The sequence below is a fragment of the Talpa occidentalis genome, unplaced genomic scaffold, assembly GCF_014898055.3.
Source record: "Talpa occidentalis isolate TD23 unplaced genomic scaffold, MPIMG_talOcc4v2.1 talOcc4.4, whole genome shotgun sequence".
Lineage (NCBI taxonomy): Eukaryota > Metazoa > Chordata > Mammalia > Eulipotyphla > Talpidae > Talpa > Talpa occidentalis.
Window position 1 is genome coordinate 68267800 of NW_023604295.1, and position 23391 is coordinate 68291190.

The 23391-nt window shown below is 34.6% G+C and overlaps 2 long non-coding RNA genes across 6 annotated transcripts in view; one reads left to right on the forward strand and one right to left on the reverse strand.

The window, feature by feature from the left end:
* The window catches only part of LOC119257612 (uncharacterized), a 246451-nt gene that overhangs the window by 155315 nt on the left and 67745 nt on the right, over nucleotides 1–23391 (forward strand). The gene's annotated exons all lie outside the window — the stretch shown is intronic.
* Nucleotides 13094–23391, reverse strand: part of LOC129146750 (uncharacterized) — a 131744-nt gene continuing 121446 nt past the window's right edge. For both annotated transcript variants that reach the window (XR_008553910.1, XR_008553909.1), the window contains 2 exons: nucleotides 15437–15519; nucleotides 13094–13944 (listed from right to left, as the gene is read on the reverse strand). This is a non-coding gene — a long non-coding RNA (uncharacterized LOC129146750). The remainder of the gene's footprint in view (nucleotides 13945–15436; nucleotides 15520–23391) is intronic.

Genomic DNA, 23391 nt, shown 5'->3' on the forward strand with positions numbered 1-23391 from the left:
GACAGAGTGGGAAGCAGAACAGGCAGATCTACTGAAATACACTGGTGAGGGAAGCAGCAGGCAAGACAGGAGAGGTCTGCTGGGCCATGTGGATAGCTCCCTGGCCAGGGATCGAACTTGTGTTGCAGAGGCTGTGGATAGCTTCAGAGGTTGCGTCTTAACCCCTTGAGCCACCAGGGGGGCCCTATTTTCTCCCATCTTTGGCTGGCTACTTCATAAGTGTCTTTTTAATGCAAAATATTCCAATACCAATGAAATTCAATTTTTATTTATTGTATAGATTGTGTTTTGATATCAAATGTTAAGAAAGGGGAAATAAATATTTGCCTAACCAATTATCACAAATAATTTCTCATGTATTTTCTTCTAGAATATTTATTGTTCTGCCTCGTTAAGTCTCTCATGTTGAGCTATTTTTTTTTTTGTTTGTTTTAAGATGTGAGAAACAGATTAACACTATTTTTGGCTTATGTATAGAAGTTCCAACTCCATTTGTTAAATGTCTTGTCTTGAAAAGATTCTCCTTTCTGCTTTGAATAGCCTTTCTATCTTTGTTTAAAATAAAAAAGACCCAAATGTAGTTCACTGCTTCTCGATTCTCTATTCTGGTCTCTTTCTCTCCTTGCTTATCCATTTGTGATTAATGTAGATTTATGGTGAGCCTTGGAATCTTAGTGTGAGTCCTCAAAATGTTGTTTTATAACTTGGCTTGTTTAGTTCCTTCCTCTTTCTTCAAAATTTTATATCAGCTTATCAATAGACTTATGAGATCTTGATTGAGATTGTGTTGAATCTACAGATCAATTTGGAGAAAATTGTCATTTTAAACTAGTAAATTTTCTGAGCTACAGACTTAGTATATTGCTACATTTATTTAGGTCTTTGTTGATTTCTTTATCAGCATCTTATACTTTTGAGAATACATATCCTGAACATTCTTTGTTAGATTTAGGTATAAATACCTAAATATTTCATCTTGTGATGTTGCTGTAAATTATACTTTAAAAAATGTCTCTAGGGGCCTCCCTGGTAGCCTATGGGTTGTCTCAGTGCTATCACTGTTTCGGCCTGGGTTCCATCCCCCACCAGGGAGCTAACACATGTGGTGCAGCAGACCTTTCCTATATTGCCCTCTGCTCCCCTCAGCAGCGTGTATTAGTAGATCCACCTGTTCTGCTCCCCACTCTGTCTCTGGTGAATCCTCTGACACCACCCGCCCTGCATTTCTAGCCTATACTCCAGCTCTTTTATGAAAAAAATAAAATTAAGAGTTTATCTCTTCTTTAAAAAAAAATGTTTCCAATTGTTAATTAGTAGTTAGTAGAAATGTAATTGATTTTTGTATTTTGAACTTGTAACTTAAGATCTTTGCAAATAATTAATATTAAGGGTTTTCTTGTAAGGGCGTCTGGGATTTTTCTAGTCTTGTCGTCTATGAATAGAGGCAGTCTTATTTCTTCCTTTCCAATCTAAATACATTTTTTCTTGCTTTACTTCACTAAGACTTCTAGTACAATGTTGACTATGAATTTATAACAGCAAACTTGTTCCAAATTAAGAAACTGTTCACTATTAAATATTTAAAAACTATGTCGTCTATATTATAGATGTCTTTTCTCAGGTTAAGATACATTCTCTATCCCTAGTTTTCTGAAATTTTAAGAGTTTATAATAAATTTGTTAAATGTTATTTCTTACATCTATTAAAATGATTTTGTGAGTGTGTGTGTGTGTGTGTGTGTGTGTGTATGTGAATCCTGTTTATATTATGAATTAACAGAGTGACAAAGAGGTGTTACCTGATACTGATTCAGCTTAAGCCTTCGTTAGAATGCCCTTGGGTATGGAGATGTGGCCTTCTTATTGTCTCTGATTTCCCTTCAGCTTTAAGTTCTAGGTCTGGTACATATTCCTGCCTTTCCGCCAAGGGAAAGAAATTATGTTTTAGTTTGTCTTTTCCTTTGCCCAACCATACAGATTTTTCACCAGTGACCAAGGATATCAGGCTTTGATAATCTTCATCCAAGTGTGTAAGGATTAGTGAAGAAGACTTTTCTGTTGGGGAAGTCAGACCAGAAAGGTCCACACAGATATTGATGTTCCACATGCAACAGCTGCTCTTCTTTCTTACCCAAGTGTGCTTTAATCCAGCGGCTTCCTCAGTGTCCTCATTCTCTTTTGTGAACATCTCATGGGGTTGGAGTAAAAATCCTGTAAAATGTAAGTCAAATCCCTGGTATTTGTAGCCTCCAGCAGGTTGCTGTGGTCTGCTCTTAACTTATGCTGTGTCCCTGTGCTTAACCTTACCAATTAGCTAACTATTCTACCTGAATTTTGATAGTCTCCACCTGTATTGCTCTAGGTGACCAAGTGTTCAAGTTCAGCCTCTGCAGGTACCTTTCCTTGGGTTTCCTGCTAGTTGATTACCCTGTGATTCAGCTCTCTGATGGATGTAAGAAATGTCATGAATTTGTACTCTGTCCAAATTTTTGTCATAAGAATATTTTGAGTGACTCTGGACGTTCTCTTTTCTTTTGAATATGTTCTTCCCACTTGTGGAATATTTTCTCATGTCCCCCACTGTCTTGTAGACTGCCATCAGTCTTTCCATAGACTTCACAAATTCAGTTCTCTTATTCATCTGATTAAGCATTCTTCAGATAACTACCTTCACAAGGCTGTCTTCTTACCCCTAAGAGTAAGGATTGAGAATATGATTCCTCACATACTTCTCTCATCCTTATGCTTACTTAACTCCACTGTAATTTCCTGCTCCCCAGTCAATGTTTTTACCCATTTCCTATGGTTGCTGAAGTAAGGAACCTCTAACGTTTCTAGTGCCTGTCACACGTGGTAGGTTTTCATTAATTTCTGTATTGAAAGTTTTCTGTAATGAATACCACAATTTAGACAAGAAATCAGGTATTATTAAAAAAAGTTCTCAACATCAACCCTAGTACTCAGTAAATCACACATGTTAAATATGTCTTGTCAAATAAGCTCATGCTTTTTAAAAAAAATGGCAAAAGTTGCATATATTGATGACTACAATGCAAAAGAATGGACACAGGAATGTACTGTTATCAACACTTCTATTCACAGTAGCATTTACTTAGTTTATTGAAAATCTTTAGATATATCAATCAGAAGAGACATAAACTCTTGTTTTGGGAAAGTAAAAAATATTAGGAGCTAGTAATTATTTTTTTAAACTTACTCTCATTTTATCAATAGGGAGCTCTTGGATAAATCCTAATATAAACAGTAAAAAATATTATATTTGTTTTCTCTGATTTTCTAAAGGTCATAAAATTTTAAGATAAAATGTTTAGGAAAAATATTGAGTTCATCTGTAGGTAATAATCATAGGGACAGTGAGTGATGCCAGGCAGGAAACAGCTTACCTGGCCCAAAATTCAGACAATAGGCAGCTTCCCAATACGTGAAAATATATTTCCTTAGGGAATGTATTTAATTACTGTACTAGTAAAATCAATGGATATTCAAGTTATTTCCCTAGAGAATTCAACATTTATTCAACATTTACACAAGAAGTACTGAGAAATCCTTCACTGCCTTATGCTCTGAGCCACAGGTAATTGCAGTTGAAACTTCTTAATTTTTTAATATATATTTTTAATTATAGTCATGAAAATGGACCTAAACATTTTAACATAACAATGGTAAATTCATAAAGCTCTTTCCAGAATTTAATTGTACTTAAATTCTCATTTGGTTAGAGAACAATTTTAATAAATCTCAATCTAACAAATATTCCAAAAATGCAAAACTTGTCCTTTGGGGGGAAGGAAGCAGAGTGGTCTCTATTGGTGGGTGTGGGTGAGATGGTGGTTGGTGCACGATCGTGGCAATACCTGATGGAGGTAACCCAATATTACTTCTGTTGCAAATATATTAATGTATTATAAAAAAAAAAAAACTTACCCTCTTTTTGCACTTAAAAGGAATGGACAGTATGAATGTTGCTTTGTAAAACATGGGGGGGGAGAAACATGTGACTGGTATTTTACATCTATGAACATGGCCATTCCCAAATATCTAAAATTGTTTTTATATTTGCAGTCTTTTGTTACCTGGCAAAGTGCAAGTAGGTTTCTAGAAGCAGAATTGTCAAAGAACAGAAACATTTTAACAATGTGTAGTAGTCTTTAAGTGTATCTGTAAATATAATAAGCTTAGATGCACCATTATTACTCTTATCCTGATATCTTGTACAGTCTTTCTCTTTGCACTCATATACACAGCTGCAGAATGGAAGGGGGTGAATCATTGTGGGTTCAGAGCAAGGGATTTAGAATCAGACTGCCTGCAATTAAATGTCTTTCTGTACATTTGTGGCTTTTAGTAGCTTTTATGACTTTCTTAGGACTCAGTTTGCTCATTCACAGACAAGAATACTGGCATGTGCTATTATGGGTTACTCTCAAGATTAAATGAGATAATTCTTGTGAGGCAATAGACGTGGTGGTTGATACATAGTGAATACTCAAATATTAGCTGCAAAAATAATGGTATATATCTTTGTGTGTCAGATTTGCACTATTTAAAACATCTTAGTAGAAAGCGAACTGCTGCTTTCTTTCTATAAGGAAAGAAATTACATTTTTACCCATTGTATTAGGAAGTACAGGTGTTTCTCTTTTATAATGGGTTCATTGTGTCTAGAAAATCTTAAGAGGCCTTCTCTTTATTTTTCCACTTCAAAATGTCTCATGCACATGACTTACCATCAGGCTAATAGCCCCTGGTATATAATGACAACCCATAAAATAAGTTTTAAATTATTACAGTATTGGTTTCATTTACCAATGGAGGGAAAATTGAATGATGAGGAAAAAGCAAAAAAATTTGAACTGTGACAGACCTTTATTTAAATACTGTATCAATTATTTCTTGTAAAAAATCTATAAAAAATTACTATTCTGTGTGTTTATCTTTTGTAAAGCTAGGTTAATAACCTCTAACTCACAGGGTTACTATAAGGATAAATGATTAATAAGAACTACATCTGGTTCATAATGAGACCTTAATAAATATCAGCTATTATATTCATTTAGTATAGGTCATTTTGCTTGTCTAAGAAACAACATAAACCCAGAAAAAGTAACAAGGATTAAGTTTCACTATATAATTTTTAAATTTTATTTATTTTTTGTGATAACCTCACCGGTGGCCGGGGAACGAACCGGCGCTGCAGAGGCTGTGGGCAGCCTCACAGCCCAGCGCTCAACCACTGCGCCACCAGGGAAGGCCCCTATATAATTTTTTTAAAATGCAAATTACTATCTATCAAAAAGGAGTATTAACATTTCCTTTGAATATTTAGCTAGAGAGCTTACATAACTTCTGAAGTAATGTTTTCAGACTGTCTTCAGCTATAAATGTTAAAGTTGTTTCTGCTTAGTCATTTTTTTTAAAAATGGTTCCAACCCTACATAGGTCTTATATTTGCCAGATTAGAGGACCCATTCAAAATATTTTGTATAAATTTTGAAATAATGCGGGCACACAAAAATGATGTACATTATAACTAGATTAAAAATAAATGCTATATACCCAGCAACCACACTGAAAAGATAGTCTTGACATAGATAATTAAGGTCCCAGAGTAATTAGGTGCCATCTACTTCTCCTACCAACAATACTGCCCTCAAAGTAGTTACCATCCTGGATTTGAGTAATCATTCATAGGACTTAACCAAATCCAAAATTTAATGACTGATGAGAACTACTCATTTTTATTTCCACAATTAAATTTAAGAACAAAGATGTAATGATTAGAAACTTAAGAGGATTTTCTCACTGCTTTCTGGGGTTTTAATTTCTCATCTTAAAGTAAATAATAGCATGAATTCCTACCTTTTTTAACAGTGCCATGAACTAGGAAGCACCAAGGGCATTGCTGAATCAGATAAATTAATATACCTATTTTATTTAAAATAAAGAATGTCATGTTACTCAAACAAAAAGAAACATTATATGCAAAGCACCATGTTAAATGCAGACACAAAAATAATTAAAATTTGATCCTTCTGTTATATTTTGGGATAGATTGCAAAATAACTATTCTTCTATCTTTTGTTAAATATTTTACATAAAGGTCTTAGTTTATATTCATCTATAGCTGTTTTAAATGTTTGCCACTCTGAGCAAATTAGTAGTGACCTCACATAGATCTATACTAACTCGTGAAAGCTTAATGTCTTTTCTAACCTTCAAAGAACATTCTCAAAGACTGTTTAAAAAAGTAATTGTTAAAATATGCTTTTTAAAATAGAAAGGCTTTTAAATTGCCTCTAGGGAAATAGTATTAAAATGGACTTTCTCACAAAACATATTTTTTTTCTATTTACAAGGCAAAATATTCTGTGGTAATCAAAAAGGTAAAATTAATACATTTAGTTTCCATAGATAACATTTACTTTAATGCTGTGGTTTTATTCAGATGGTGTATTTTAAGGAAATGCATTTATAAAAGAAAATGATTAGACAAATACACAGAATGTAGTTGGTCTTCTCACAAATACACAGAATGTAGCTGGTCTTCTCTCAGTTGTTGAAAACTTTCTGCAACCAACTCCATGCAACTGAGAAAGAGCAAGAACATTTCTCAGAAAGTTAAAACCGATCATTGCTGCTCAGAGATCCCTCATTTCCAAAAGACAGACAGACAGACACACACACACACACACACACACACACACACACACACACTCACTATCAAAGAAAGTGAACATCGCGTTCGTGTCGCAATGTCAAGGAAACCCACTTGGAACCCTCTGCATTTCAGTGACAAATAGGGGAATGTTTTCATTTTTTTATTCACAGCCAACCATTTTATGAATTCTATTGTAGTATTAAATCCCTTCTTCCATTTCATCTCATCACTGACAAAAACAGACACAAACCTGAGATTCATGTAAGCTAAATGATCATCCTATATCAAAGATTTTATGACAGTGTGTGTCTGACAGCCATGACTCATTTTATATGTGAAAGTGTTTGAGATAAGAATTGTTTCTAGATCTATTTTATATTTTTATTAGATTAATTTCAACAAGGGATGGTGGTCTTATATGAGAAAACTTCAAATTGCCATTTCTGGACAATATGCTAAAGATTCTGGCTGAGTTTCTGGAGTAGGGCAGGTAAAAAGCTATGCTCAAATATAGTTATACCTTTTGTAGTGTTTTCCACAATACTGATAACTACTTAGCAATCCATCCCTGACCTTTGTTCTGGCTCTGATTCTTCAAATACTGTTGGCCCCAACCAAGTAGCCATGTTTAGTTGAACTGCTTCCAAGGAATCAGTCACTAATCTCCTGGGGAAAGAGTTTTAGGATGACAGAGAAGGCAAATAAAACATTAGAAATGGCTTTTGTTTTCCCCACATAGAGAAAGATGATGTATGGAGATAAGTGAAGCAAGAACATGGGGGGAAACTAGATGAAAACAAGAGCAATTTTTAACTTTTTCTTTCCAATTCAGTTCCAAGGCCCTGCTTATTTCTTGTTCTTGACTTTCATGACTTGCTTCATTCTAGCGTCTTTCCCCTTGTCATCTAACGTGTTGTAAATTGGTTTCTTTTATTTCCTGTCAAAGTCCTGATTTAAATGTATACAATATCCTAATACTTGCAACAACAGGTATGAAAAAATGGCAGCCAGCACAGAGGTCTATTATTTGGAAACAAATTGCCATTCTTGGCACTACCCTCTATGGAGACCTCTTGCCCATTCCTCATTCACATTTGAGTTAATATCTTAAGCAAGTAATCCATTTTGAGACTTGAATAAGAATCAACTGTCTCCATTAAATTAACAGTCGTAGAATATTCATCAAGTTATATTCCCTGACCTCTCTGAAATTTCCTGTATGTTATCCTCTGCCAGGTGTCCAACTTCTGAAACCTTCTGTGTGATTCAACTCACTTTAGTCTATGCTTTATGGTTACTTTTGATGCTAGAATTTTCTCTCCTATTAAAATATAGTATTTCTTCCAGAAGTGACAGACTGAAAGTTCATGGGAAGTTTGCCAGTGCCTCTAAAACTTGAAAATTCTCCACTGATGCTATCAAAGAATTGTTTGCAGAATTACAGCCAAAAAATCTCAAGGGATTACAGAATAATTACTATGAGCAGTGTGAGATGAATGGTCTGATGGTGACTAAGCCATGAAATACTAAAAATTAAAATAAAAGTGAAAACAATGGAGGGGATTGTGACATTGAGAATTGTTTGAAGTATTTTGCATATCACCTTGGTCCTAACTTGGCATTCATGTTGGATAAAAAATTTAACTTTCTGCATGTATTTCTTCTTTTAACAAAGTATCTAAAGAAAAAAAAAATCTAAGACCCCTTCTGACTCTGACATCCTCTAGGTAAATAAGAGGATGTATTACACATACCTAATGTAGGCACTACACTCATCAATGAGGCATGTGGAGCTTGTAGAACTAGGAGTGTCCAGCAATTCAGTGCAGGACTTCATCAAATGCTGCACCTTGACCTCTCTGTTCTTACTGTGACCCAGGGCACCTGGCTAACAGCTGTAGCATGCTGTCATACCAGCATCTGTAGCTTGAGGACTGGATTATAGCCAAAGAACCACCAATTGATGTATTAGTCTTTCCATTCTTAAAGTCATATGGCTTTTAAAGTGATGTCTCTGCCTTTATCTACATTTTACTTTTGATAAATCATAACTCAGTGGTTGGCAATGAACTGGAAAAGTGAGTGGAGAGTAAATCAGTGATACTGACTGTGACTTTTATCATACAAGTGAAGATGGCCACTCAGTTGGGTCTGAGAGATTGTGAAGTAGAAAAAGCACATTGAGTGTTTCATTAGCACCACTCCATCCTCTGTGTGATTCATTTCCTGTTCTGTATCCTCTCTCTACCCTATTCTCCTCTATTGTACTGAGCTTTGAATACCAGAACCCTTCACTGTTGTACTTCTCTTTCATTCTAGCCTACTCTAACCACATTCAAGACCCTTTTCTCCTTCATTCAAACTTTGCTGTGCTGCATCTCCTATCTTTTCATCCTTGCTAAGTATCTGGCTAGTTGCACAAAGAGTTACTTTGGACCAGACTAATAAAGGCAAGGAACTTAATATGTAAACACTTAACTTAAAACTAGAAAATATTTATTTGGTGCTTACCATGTGCCTGAACCTGTCTTAATTTTTTTAAAGATCTATTTATGCATACAAGAGCTGGGGTACAGGCCAGAGGTGCAGAGGGTAGAGCATTCACCAGAGACACAGTGGGGAGCAGAACCGGAGAATTGACTGAAATACCTGTTGAGGGGAGCAGCGGTAGAGACCGGAGAGGTCTGCTATGGGTAGCTCCCTGGACACTAGGGATCGAAATCGTGGCTGTAGATAGCTTCATAGTGCTGTGACTTAACCCCTTGTACCACCAGGACCTGAACCTGTCTTTAATAAAGAATGCATAAACTCTACATTATCATTCATCTTGAGATTTTAGCCTAAAAAGTTAAAACTTAAGCAAATATCTAAAATTATATCTGGTGAGTGCTATAATAAATATATAGTCATAAACTGAAAGCTCAGCTAGATAACAGTATAAAAAATTGATAAGTGGAAATAGCTGGGATGTCTACAGTCTATAAAAGAGACTGTTTTACATTCAGAGAGTAGGAATGACTCAAGGAGAGAGGTGTCTTTCAGAAAGAGGAAATACATGCAAAAGACTGTGATTAATAGGAAGAGAATGGTGGAATACCTATGGCACATAAATGAAGTGATAAGAGAAAAGGTCAAAATCTTTGCAAATTATCTTACATAACAGTAACATATCTAAACACTACAAAAATGTAATGAGTAGTGGGGAAACATGAGAATGGTTATTAGAACGGTTTACATGTTTGCAAGATCAATGTAAGTGTAGTGTAGAAAATAAGTAGTCACCAAGTAAGATTAATAACAGTTAAAAAATGCATCAAAGAGGCTACATATAAGACTATACTTTCAGGGACTATATCTATAGTTTGCAAACAGGCTACATACATACATGATTGCTTTTAAACACTGAGGAAAATTGTGGTGAATAAAAATAAACATCCTGCAAGTGTTTATTAAAAGGGAAATGAACTTGTTAGACCATCAAATTGATAGTCACTCTGTCAGTGATTCACAATTGGATGAACCTAATGTGGTATATCAAAGAGAGAAAATACTATTTCTTGTGTCAACTCGCTCACTCAACCTATTTCCCCTGAGACTTTGACAAAGGATTGATTTTAAGTATTACAGGTGAATTCTACATTCCACATGAAAAAAAAAAAAAAAACTGATTTAAGAGGAAATAGCCAGACTTTTAAATAAAAGGTAACTATTGCCTAATACTAGTATTGTTAAATGCAAACTCTGGAAGTGTGATTCTAGCAAAACAGAATACCGAGTTTCGTAAAAAGATAAGAAAAACCTAATACCAAAACCAAAATAGAACATTTAATGTATACCAAGTGAGATCATGCATGAGAAAGGCCTTTGAGGGTCTCCTGATTACTAGTTTTAACATTTATCAGTGAATAATCTTTGAGGCGGGCCTCCCCAGTGGCGCAGCAGTTGAGTGCTGAGTTGCGAAGCTGCCCGCAGCCTCTGCAGCGCAGGTTCAATCCCCAGCTGCCGGGCAAGGGTCCCACATGGTGCGCAGACCTCTCCTGCCATGCCCGCTGCTCCCCTCAGCAGTGTACTTCGGTCATTCTGCCTGTTCTGCTCCCTGCTCTGGCTCTGGTGAATTCTCTCACCCTCCCGCGCTTCTGACTGTAAGCAGTGCTTGTATAAATAAATAAATCTTTAAAAAAAAAAATCTTTGAGGGTAAAAAGAATAAAGTACTGGTCATTTGATCTACATGAATGTTTGATCTTTGCAAAAAAAAGTAAATTGAATGAAATAAAACAGTATCAAAGCAATAGAAACAATAGTTAAATCACCTGAGAATTGTACACACCCGAGAAACAGAAAAAGAAATACTCATTTCAGTCTATTTTTAATATTATTCATTTTTTAGATAATACAACAAAGTATTTTAGTAAATATTGCCTCTGTGGAAATACAATTTTGCATAAAAGGGCTCTGAATAAATTTAAAACCTCTAAATTTTTATGTGAATAGCTGCAATAAATTTCTTTCCTCTTCATTCATCATGCACTTCAAAATAGAGGCATTCTTACACTGTCATCAATTTGTGTGTCAGAGAATGACAGACTGAACATTCAGGTGGCTAGAAAAAAGACAGTAAAGAAGCTTTGTGAAATGTGTCCATGGAAGGAAATGCAGGAGTAAAGGAGGCATCTTCCACTTGCCTGGAACCTCAACTCGCCTGCAGTTAGTCAGTCAATCAAGAAATAGAGGGGAGCTCTATTGAGGACATAAGTCTCTTTTACCTTTCTTTTCTTGTTTAAAAAAATGCAATATGTCTATAAAATCAAAGTCTTTACATTTTGGTGATACTGGCATTAGTTTCTTACTGTGCAGCTAGAGTGTAAGAGTTAATGAGAGTGTAAGAATTATAGAAAGGTAACAGATATTGAAGTTGTAGTGTAAGAGTTGCATAAATTATTAGCAAATCCCAGTCAGACCAGATGCTTAAGTGCATTTAATACTTTGTGACTTAGTATTACTACTTTTACTCATTTCTCAGAATAGCAACAGTCAACCAGAGGGTTTGGTTGTGATAACACTACTCCTTATAAAGTCAGGTTTTTCTGAATATTAATAATTAGATAGGAATTCAATAAAGTAACTTAATTTTTAATATTGAATTCGGTACCTTCAGCTTTCTCAAACCTTAATAACAGTAAAGCTGTGTCCCAAGGAATTTAATTGATTTTTTTTCATGAACAAATAGTCCTAAGTAATAACCATTTTCAAAACATTATACAAACCTGAAATGTATTAGAATAAATTTGAAATTATTTTGCAGTAGCCACACATCAAATTAAAGAACATAAACTTTAGAAAGGAAAAAAGTACTAAGAATTTGAAATCAAATTATTTTTCAATGTATAAATTTTACTTCTTGAAAGAATACATTTAGTTTTAGAAATTTGACATTGAAAAAGTAATATGGATGATAGTTTTTACATTTATTTTATATAGTTCCACCACATAAAATATTGATTTATATTTCTTTTAAATTGGATTTTTTTCTAAAATCTATAAAATAATGTGAATGCTTTCATGATAGTTATAGAATTTTATATTAATGTCAAACTAGCAGTTGAAGGTGGTTAATTCCTCAATAAATTGGGAATTAGTCATTATGTTTTTGTTCAATCCTATGATTACCATATTGTGTCCATTGCCCGAATGCAGTCAGGACATTCAATATCTTTTCTTTCCTACCCGAAAATGCATTTAAAATATTTTTGATGTATCATTACTACAAATAAAGAATGAAGACAATTTTCCATAATCATCAAAGTGATTATCTTAAACTACAGTCATATTACCTGGTGATTATTTTGAAAGTTTAGGCTATCTTTTTTTTTAAAGATTTATTTATTCATACAAGAACCAGGGTACAGGCCAGATGTGTGGGAGGGTGAGAGGATTCACGAGAAACAGAGTGGGGAACAGAACAGGCAGACTGACTGAAATACACTGCTGAGGAGAGCAGCAGGCGTGTCAGGAGAGGTCTGCTGTGCCATGTGGGTAGCTCCCTGGCCAGGGATTGAACTCGTGCTGCAGTGGCTGCAGATAGCTTCATAGGTTGCGTCTTAATGCCCTGCACCACCAGGGAGACCCTGGAATTGGGGATAATTTAAATGGTGATCATGTACCAAAGAAACACTAAAGAGTATGACGGTTTTATTATTTCCTTTCGATAAATTAGAAAATACTATAGAACCAAGAGGATTCTACGGTTCTTCAGCAAGGATATATATTTATTGCTAGAGAAAGTTGCAATAATTTTTTTAGTTAAACTTTCTAAAACCTTAACATAAATGATTTTTTTTTTTCATTGAAATTATCTTTTTGCTCCATTCTCAGATTTTACTGTTAGGAATCCAGTAGCTGGAATAATACAAATATAAAGAATGTCATCCACAAATAAAAGCTATCAGGTTAGGGGAGAAAAGATAGACCTTCTACATCTTTGGACGTAACACTTTTTTTAATTGAATAACTCCTGAGAGAACAGTGTTTCTTGTTGACCTAGAAAATACGAAACAGGATATAACAGAATAATTTTGTAAACCCCAGGACACAGAAATCGTTATAGGAAAAACAACAAAAACTAAGAATAATACAGAGCAGTTCTCTGCTTTCCTTGCCTTAGCCATTTGCAGTTAGCAGTTTATTCTTTACAACACAAATGAATTTCCCTGTGCCTTCTTCTCTAATTAACCTTAACATTAAAATTATTTAACAAAAATGCCCTTTGGCAAGGCAATGCAAGGATACTCAGGCTATTCTTTCCAAATTTAAGTCTAAAACAGTTCACAGGACATGACGAGTAAAATCCACAAAGATCATTTATCTTTTAGTGTGGCATTTTCTCACCAAGACTTTTGAATTCTCAGACCTTTCTTCCATTTGAGTTTTCTGCCTCTTCAAGCAGGTCACCACTACAGGCCTGACAAGAAAAGAAATGTGGTACTTCTAATTCAATGTGAGTCTACTTGTATTTCACCTTCTTCACATTCTGCCTCATGTCAGACGCCATCTAAAATCAAATCACTATCGGCCAAGGCCATGTCCACACAAAAATGGCAGTTAGATGTGTCCAAATAAGATCATAATTCTGCTTAGCAATAGCAGTTTACATGGCTTTGTGAAATACCAGCCTCGTAGCTAGAAGGCAGGTCTGCATTAAGTTACAGAATTTGGTCCCACCAAATCCATTCTCCATTCTCTTTAAAGTCTGAAAGCAGATCAATTTCTGTGTAGAAAGAAACAAATACAAATGTTGAACACTTAAAATATTTTTAGGATTTTCTTATTAACAATGAGACACTTGTGCAGGAAAACACAGGATTAACAGCATATTTCATTACAACATTTAGATTGTTTCTTCATGTAAACAAATCTAACCATAATGCAATGCTAGAATAGATACAATATGTATATTGGATTATTAATGTTACCTTCCACAAAATAATTGGTTATGAGTTTCTAAAATGTTGTCAAAGAACTCCTCGGAGGTGTAGCTTTGAATTTCTCTTCAGTTTACCAAGATGGACTGTGTGAGGAACCATTCCACACACAGAGAAACATGAATCTTCCTTGCTTTTTGTCACTCTTCACAAATTATCTCAGCTCTCTCTGTACCCAGAGACAACTATAAATATGAACCCAATATGAACAGATGACTGATTCTACAAATATCCCCCAAAATGATGTTATAGGAAATAAAAAATTGAACTTTAATGAAAATATTTAGAATGACTCAGATCTACTAAATTTTGACTAACTGCTTCTCACTTTTCTACTCTCTGCTTTCAAGGAGGGAATGTTCTTTTGTGTTTTCCCTATGGCAGATGCATTGATTTTTCAATGAGACTGTGCCAAAATTTCATTTCTGTGTATGAAAACATCATATGGCCAAAATAATACATCTCTGTACCACTCTTAGTAACAACTTTTAGTCTATACAACATGAAAAATCCAGTTATTGGCTAGATCTATTTCTGTAACCCCTCTGTGAGCAAGTTGATGCATAGCTGTACACTCAGGCATACATACATTTCTTACATTACCCCCTTCAGCAGAGGTATATCTCTCCCAAAGGGTTGGAATTTAAACATTACCCTATTAGTCTTTTTCATTCTTCAGTTAATCATGTCACATATCAACCCATCATTAGCTAGCCTACTCCTGTTTTTTTTTTAATATTGTCTAGAGTGTTAGATAATATAAACCTCTCTCCTCCTAAGCAAACAGGAAAACTGCCACAGTAAAAGCATTACTAACAAGTCGGCAAAAGGCAGAGATAGGTTCAAATGACAGCCGAAGCCTTTAAAAAACTTGTTTGGGAGAAGCTTCTTCCAGAGTTCCTGGATTAGTAATTTTGGGTTTTGGTTTGTAAGATATATCTTTATCAAAGACAATTCACTGAACCATAAACAGACTCGGGTCGTAGGAGTAATTCTGTGGAAGAGTAGTTTTAATTTATGCAGTAAAGGAATCTTGGACTAGAGCTATAACTGTGGCCCATTTAGAATAGGAAGCAACTGAAACTTGATTTTATGCCACTGAAATTTTCCTTAAACACACTCTTGATTACAATGTATGTAAGAAAAATTACAATGAAAAGGTTTCCCAGATTGAGACTCATCTGGTTTGGGACAAAGGACATAATTCAACTAAGGGAAGGACTCAAGTTTCCTTATAATCACGACACAAAGAATCAGTAGCCACATAAATCTGTTTACCTTTCATACTGGAAGTGAGAATGATGTCAACCCTCCAAAGACAAAATGAGGCAAGTCTCTTCACTACTACTTGAGCAGATGATCTAAAATAGATGAAAAATTTCATGACTTGTACACTTTTTTTTTTTTAAAGAATAAGTCTGTTGTATCCAAACTGGGTATTACCTACATGTTCTGGTGTCAGAATAACCTATTGATTATAACCAGGAAAACTCCTATGCCTCCTTTGTAGAAACATATTAGGAATTTTGGCACATAGATTAATTGTATTTAACATGAATTCCGGTAACCACTTCATGTTTTCTCTACCCTTTCAGCCCTCAGTCTTGGTGTGTCACATTGAGATAACTGATGATTGGTTTGCTTGAATTCAGTAGGACAACTAGAAAGCCTAAAAGAGGTTTCTAGGTTTAAGTAAAAAAATTCCCTGAGATACTGAAAAAATGTGACCATTACTTAATATCTTTCTAGATACTATTTCTATATTGGCCAGGAGTTTCTTCTGTTATGTTCTAATTACTTCTCTTGGTCAAAAGGTTATCAAAGGTGAAGCAAAGATACTCAAGGAGCCTCTGAGATCTTATTTTTTTTTTAAATAATTTTTATTTTAGTGTATGTAGAAGAAAAGTTTCTTTTCACATGATTAGAATTTTTAAAAAATTTTTATCTAGAAATATTCATCTGTATGGAGTTCTAGTACTTTGAACTAATGAGCTAAAAGTGAAAATCCTTCAAGAATTTTGTAGATGACAGATTAAATAATGGAAAGTCTCAAACAATAAAAGAATATTATCTGTAAATTTAGATATGGTAAGGAAACAGTGCTAATAAGGAAAGTGTCATATTTAATATCAAAATTAGGTCAAAGTATTTTATATATTAAAAATATACTAAATACCATTTAGTCTGGTATTAGTCAGGTTTCTTGAATACAAGTAATTAAAACACAACTGTAGCTGACTTTAGGATGGAAAAGAATAGACCATTTATGAACTTCAACATATCAAGAAAGTGAGATCTCAGTAACTCATGATCTCCCTGTCTTTAACTTTTCTTTCAATATGAAAAATCCATTTGCTTTTACTGTTCCTTCTTTTATCCATTTTATAGAAAACATGGCCACCATTTCCTGAGTATCATGACTAAAGGATTCTATTTCTCATTTCTAGTTTAAAAAAAAAAGATTTACCGTGGTTTGTTAAGTTTGGTACAGATAGTCAATTGCAGTCAAAAGAGAATGGTAGGGCCTCCCCGGTGGCGCAGCGGTTGAGCGCTGGGTTGCGAAGCTGCTCGCGGCCTCTGCGGCGCCAGTTCAATCCCTGGCTGCTCCCCGGCCACCGGAGGAGGGTCCCGCATGGCGCGCAGACCTCTCCTGCCGCCCGCTGCTCCCCTCAGCAGTGTACTTCGGTCCTTCTGCCTGCTCTGCTCCCTGCTCTGGCTCTGGTGAATTCTCTCACCCTCCCGCGCTTCTGACTGTACCCAGTGCATGTATAAACAAAAAACAAACAAACAAATAAATAAATAAAAACATGCCTCTATAAAATAAATAAATAAAAAAAAAAAAAAAAAAGAGAATGGTAACTTCAAATGAAACCAAAACTGGAGGTGGTAGAGGAGTGGACATTCTCAAATCCATAATGAATTGCTATTTTCTAATGAAGAGGAGAGGTGATTGATGAGCACATAATCTATTCAACAATACAGACTCTCACTTAAAGTCTCCTGGCTCAAGTTATACTACTCTTTAATGCAGAATCCCTTAAAATTCTGAGTTATGTGGCAGGAGAAATAAAAGGTTAGAGCCACAAACAAAATTCTTGATTTTTAAAATTTCTATTTTTAAACCTTTTAATTTTTTCCACAATATAAGAATTCCCTCCTCAGTGTAGACACCATAGTTTAACTAACACCAAAGCTCCACAAATTTTTTTACAACTAGATTGAAAATGGTTTACTATATTCTTGTAGGTTTTGTGGACAAAAAGAATAGGTGCCATGCAAACTACTGACCTTTAATTATTTCCAGGATTAAAATTAATAGATTTTAGTTACTCATATATATTTTACAAGATGTATCAATATAGTGTAAATGAAAATCAAGTGAAAGTGAATAAGCAACATAGCTCCTAATTGGATATTTAAAGCAAACCTAAAATTTGTGAAAAGAATTGTCATTATTTCCTATGTATTTTTCAATGTATAGGTACTTGACCTAAATTTAACATTTGAGCACCATGTAAAATACCTGTGGAGAAAATTTTAATTCCAGTGATTTTGTTTTCAAATATTTGGGGGAAGGAAAATGAATAGGCAAATTTACAGATTTTAACATAATAAACATTTGCTAATTACTTTCAAAAAGGAATTTATGGCTAAGATGATATTTTTTCATAGTTATATGAATAACTCAAAATATCAGTGGGAGAAAAATGATTCCCAGGGAAATAAATTCTAACTTTCAGAATGTGAATTGGGGAATTTATTGTTCAAAACTTTCCATTATTTAGGCTGTTTACTAAAGGGAGTATTAAATAACATGAAATAAAAGTGACAAAACAGATTTTTTGATAAGCACACTATTTTTAAGAAGTATCTTCTGATGAAATGATGTGAAATCTAAAACATCTTGAAAATGAACTGCACTATTTCAAGTAGCTAGGAGCAAAAATGAGACATCTGCCAGAGAGCAAAAGAGAGAATGAAAAGATCAACAGAAGTTGAGTGCCTGCAAGTTGTAAAATATTTTCTGACATGATCTAGATGGCTTTTTTTTTTTTTAAGTAAAAGATTGAAGGTGATTCTAGCATAGAAAGGTATTTCTGGCAGGAAGAAAATTTCTTGATGTACTCCCAACTTTGAAAGCCATCAGAGTGAGAAATTGCATATCTATTGTGGTATTTTCAAAAGAAAATAAGCCATTTTTTTTTTAAATCAAGGGCTGCATTATATAAGAATGTAAAATAGCAGATATGGGACAGAGAAAGGAGCGTGGTAGATATTACCAGAGATGGTGCTAGGAATAAAACATCAAACTGAGTTTGAGAGTCCAACTTCTTTCAAGATACTTTTAACTTTTTCTGTTAAATGCAAACTAAGTTTTTGGATATCTCACTTCGGCCAGCTGTTTGTTTCTGTCAGGTCGACACTTCTTTAGAATCTATCAGGATGTAATATAACCAAGAAAGTATATCTTTAAGGACAGGAATCATGATGTGGGTGTACTGCCATGGGGTAGTCCCCAGGTATGCACTACCAGGGTCAAGGGATAGGGGAGTTTTAAAGCATCGAAGAAGTTCAGCAATCTGTTGTGCAACTTTTTAGATTGCTCTGTAAATTCACTTGTCCATCCATGATGGGTGGGCAACAAGTCTCCATGCAGAAGACTAGTGTGTAAGGATCTGCTGGAATAATCAGGGCACAGCTCCTCCTTCCTGTCACTTCATTGTTAAGTCAACCATTTTTATTTCACCTTCCTTCAGCATTGCGGCTTCCACACAAGCAGGTATCTTGTCAAAGCAAGTTCCACAGAAGTAACCACATTCTAGTTACTTTGAACAAATGGGGGATAATATTATAAACTCCCTAGATTCCTCATACTTAAAAGGTTTTCTAAAATATGTGAATAGAAATTTAGACAAAAGTACAAATTGTCTTTCAGATCTATTCTTTTGCGGAAAGTACCACCACATCTGCTATTTCTTAAACAAAAACACGTCTTCAGAATAGAACTCTGGCTATTGACTTAGTATATTTCTGTCAAAATTGTCTTAAAACTTCACTCTGAAAAAAAATGTGCTACTTTATCTTGCCAACTTAACTGCCCCCCACTTCCTATTTTCTTATGCTCTCTGTTTGGACAGCCAGGGGGGTTGAATCCTCAGTTGATGGTATTAGTTTTCTTAATTAGTTTGTCTGTAATCACTCTGGGTTTGCAGATTCTAAGCCCCCTCAATAAACATTAGCTGAGATATATTACTTAAGCTCCTGCGTGGCTTCTTCCTAAAAAGATTAGCTTTTACTCACAGCCCTCATTGTATGATATAAACCAGGAAATAACAATTAGAATCATGGTATTTTTGCATCCTTAGCAATAATGATAACAGAGTTGTGTCCATTTATACCATCAATGACATCTCTCTTCCCTAAGACTTTTTCCAGCAGTTTATGCTTACTAACCCAACACCTGATGCAATGTTTATATATAAAGAACAGAGTTATGAACTTCCCTATTCTTAGTCCTTTTTTTAAAGATTTATTTATTTATGAATACAAGAACTAGGGTATAGGCCAGAGGTGCAGGGGATGAGAGGATTCACCAGAGACGGGGGAGGGGGGGAACAGAACCTGCAGATAGAATGAAATACACTGCTGAGGGGAGCAGCGGGCAAGACAGGAGAGGTCTGCTGTGCCATGTGGGTAGCTCTGTGGCTGGGGATCGAAGTCATGCTACAGTGGCTGCAAATAGCTTCATAGGTTGCGTCTTGCACCACTAGGGAGGCCCTATTCTTAGTCTTTTGTCCTAAGGAGTAGAGTGTTCAGTATTCTCTCAGTATTCAAAATTGATTAAATTTATGTTAGTTGAGTATAAATCACTGAATGTCCTAAGAGTAGAAGATAGTTAATATTTTGTATTTTTGTACTCATAACATACACAGCAATATGGTAACTTAAAATTAATTCTGAATATGAACATCAAAATATGACAAATGTAAGGAAAGCAACAAAATATATCCCTCAGATATCTTACAATCTTACCCATATCTGACAGTCTGGAACATACTTCCAGGGAAAGATGAATATATATTTAATAAAACGTTGTCATGTAATAACTCACTGAGCTAATTTAAGCAATATATGATCAGATTAAAAAAAATGTTGAATAGACAATATCTAAGTTTGGATCCCCCACAATCACATTCTGAAACCAAGATTTAGGTGTAACTATTTAATGGGAGATGATTCCAGACAGCTTGATAAGGGCTGGGAGCATTCAAGGAGAGGAGAGAAAGCCAATAGGGTCGTACTATTGAATAGTAACCCCATGGATAGCAGAACTAACCTGTACTGTGTATAGAACAACAGCTTAAAATTTCCCCCAATTAGTTGAGGTATTTGAGGTATTTATTCACCATTTCCATATAGTTAAGCTTACCTTCTTGATGTGTAGTCAGAATATTTTTCAGAAATAGGCCAGATAATAATTCTTATATTTTGTAGTATATATAATGATTTAGTGTAGCCAGTATAATATGAAAGCAGTTACAGAAAATCTGATAGTAAATAGCTATGGTTGTATTCCTTTTATTTATAAAAGCAGGTGGTGAGATGAATTTGGCCATCTAGACCATTCTAGGCTGTCAATTTCCCTTCCCAGCACGGTTGAAGATGACTTTAGCTAGAGAATGCCCCCAAGCAGAAAGAAGCAGAAAACCTTGGGTTTCTATGGAAATGTCTATAATTAACCTCTTGGAAAGGTCCAGAGATATAAGAGATAAACAGGAAAATAATGGGATTTGAAAATCTTATTGACAAAGAGAGCTATAGAATTGTTTCATTAACATCAGGAGGGCATCTATATATAAGTAAAGGAAGGGTAGATAGAGATCTTTTTTATCTCTGATTCAGTTATTTAGCTCCCAAATTAGATCAGTTACATTTGTTATAAATTCAAAATCATATCAATACTACACAGGAAAGTATGTATATAAAAAGGGAATGAAACATCCATTGCCTGCTTAGGTATTCTATATCTACACAATATGTAACTGGAAAGATTGCAGTGTTGTTAGTTCCTCTTCATGTCTGCAAGGATAATTCATTCTTCCTTGCAAGTATATATAAATCTTCAATACATGTGTGGACTTAAAAAATATCTGTTCAATTTCAATAAAAGTGAAATTAGATAGGAATAAGTGTGAGATCCATCCACGTAGATCTTCTACCTTCGAAATTAAGCACCCATGACCACATAGAAAAGTGAAAGTATAAAACAATGACTCAGGAAATAAAATCATCACTTTAAAAAGAGAATGCTAAACAGGTTATTGATGATTTATTATTTTAAAACTTAGTTTGTGAAATGTCTGACATAATTTCTATCACTTAAAAATAAGGAAGCGCACCAACATCCCAGGTCAAACAAATAAAGAAAAGTTCAAGAGAAATAATTTGGGGAAATTTCAAGACACATAGATCAGCAGATATTTTCATTTTATAACTTTTCAAATGTGATTTTCAGTTAGACTGCACCTGAAGAACTTTGACTTCTAACTATATCTGTATAGGACATAATTTAAAAACAAATGAAAGATCAACCAAAAATGTTTGTAAGGTAATAGCATTTCTACTATAGTTTTATAAGATTGTAATCGAGGTCATTCATAAGTAACAAGATTATTGCCTCATAAAATAGCCCCGTAGAACTACAGTATTATCCCAATTGTGGTGTTACAACAAGACTTGCTAAAATATGTGTGCAATAATCATGAACCTAAACAGATAGATGTAATAGATTTTTCTTTCTCACCACATCAAGAGAGGTAACAAAAGTTAAAATCTGGTAAAAAATAAAAATTAAAGGTTTAAAAAAAAAGGAATAGGACCAGTTGTAAAAATATTTAATATCAAATTATAATGATGAGCAGATATCTTAGAGAAAAAAACATGCTCATAATAAATTAATGACTCAAATTTCTATAGTGAGTTTGATAGGAGCCAAAATATTAGCGTAACAGTATGTTATATAAATCTGGTATGAACAGAAAAGAATTGTGCCATTTTGAAGACCTCATCTCTGCACATCTCTATTACTTTCATTTTGTAGTGGATGGATAAGTCAAGAGAGATTGTGAAGGAGATGTTATATGTGTAATAGACTCTCTAATTCAACTTAAAGAAATAGGAATGATAGGACATGCATTTATTTAGAATGTATTTCTATATTTGGGGTTCTGGAAATACCACAATAGTTCATTTTGTTTTCTCTTATTACTGCATGTAGATTTTATGGTTTTTGCTTCTGTGTTTTCCCAGGGAAAAATAATGTCATGTCAGACAAAAATGCATCCCTGTTCTGTAATATGTCTTGTTATTTCTATAGATGCCATAAAAGACAGAGGGGGAGGGAAGGCCTTAGGATGATCAACTTTGCTGCTATTCTTTCTTCCTGAGATATCTATTAGTGGTAAAGCTTCCTCTTGAGTGTGAGTATAACCATTGTATAAGATGTGATCTCACAAGAGTCAGCAAACTGGTTTAGAATAAAAATTATCCTGCATGTACCTAGCCTCATTAGGTGAGTCCTTAAGGATGATGAAGAATTATAGAAATTCTCCTGTTGGCCTGAAGGGAGAAGTAAACTGTTGAGCATCCAGTGAGTGATCCCACGATGGAGAAGTTTCTAGATACTGAGTTTGACCCCCGGTTGACAGCCAGTCAGAAAGACAGGGACCTGAGTAACTACAGCCTAAAGTAACTGAATTTGGATAGCTAACTGAAAGATCTTACAAGAGAGACCCAAATTCCAAAAACACCTTGTGAAATCCATAAAATCCAAATCCTGACCCAAGAAACTGTAAGATAATAAACATGTATTGTTTTTAGCCATTAATTTTGTAGTAATAATATGTTACCAATACCAAACTATGAGAAAATATTCTCTGGATACCTTGTTTGGAGTAGCTTTTAGTCAGAATTATGCACTGATATTCATTTTTTTTTTCCTAATTAGTACAGTGACATGTTCCCTAAAAATCAAACAACACAGAAAATCTATAATTAAAAAGTCTCCTGGTAACCGGTCACTGCATATCTGTTATTCAGTTCATGTATGGAGAGCACAGTAAATACTGGGGTTACCTTTTAGTGGTAAGTGATAAATTGATACTGTGACATTTTCCAAAAAAGGGAAAACTGGTAGAAGAAATTACCCAGCAATGATACAAATGTTCCTAAGA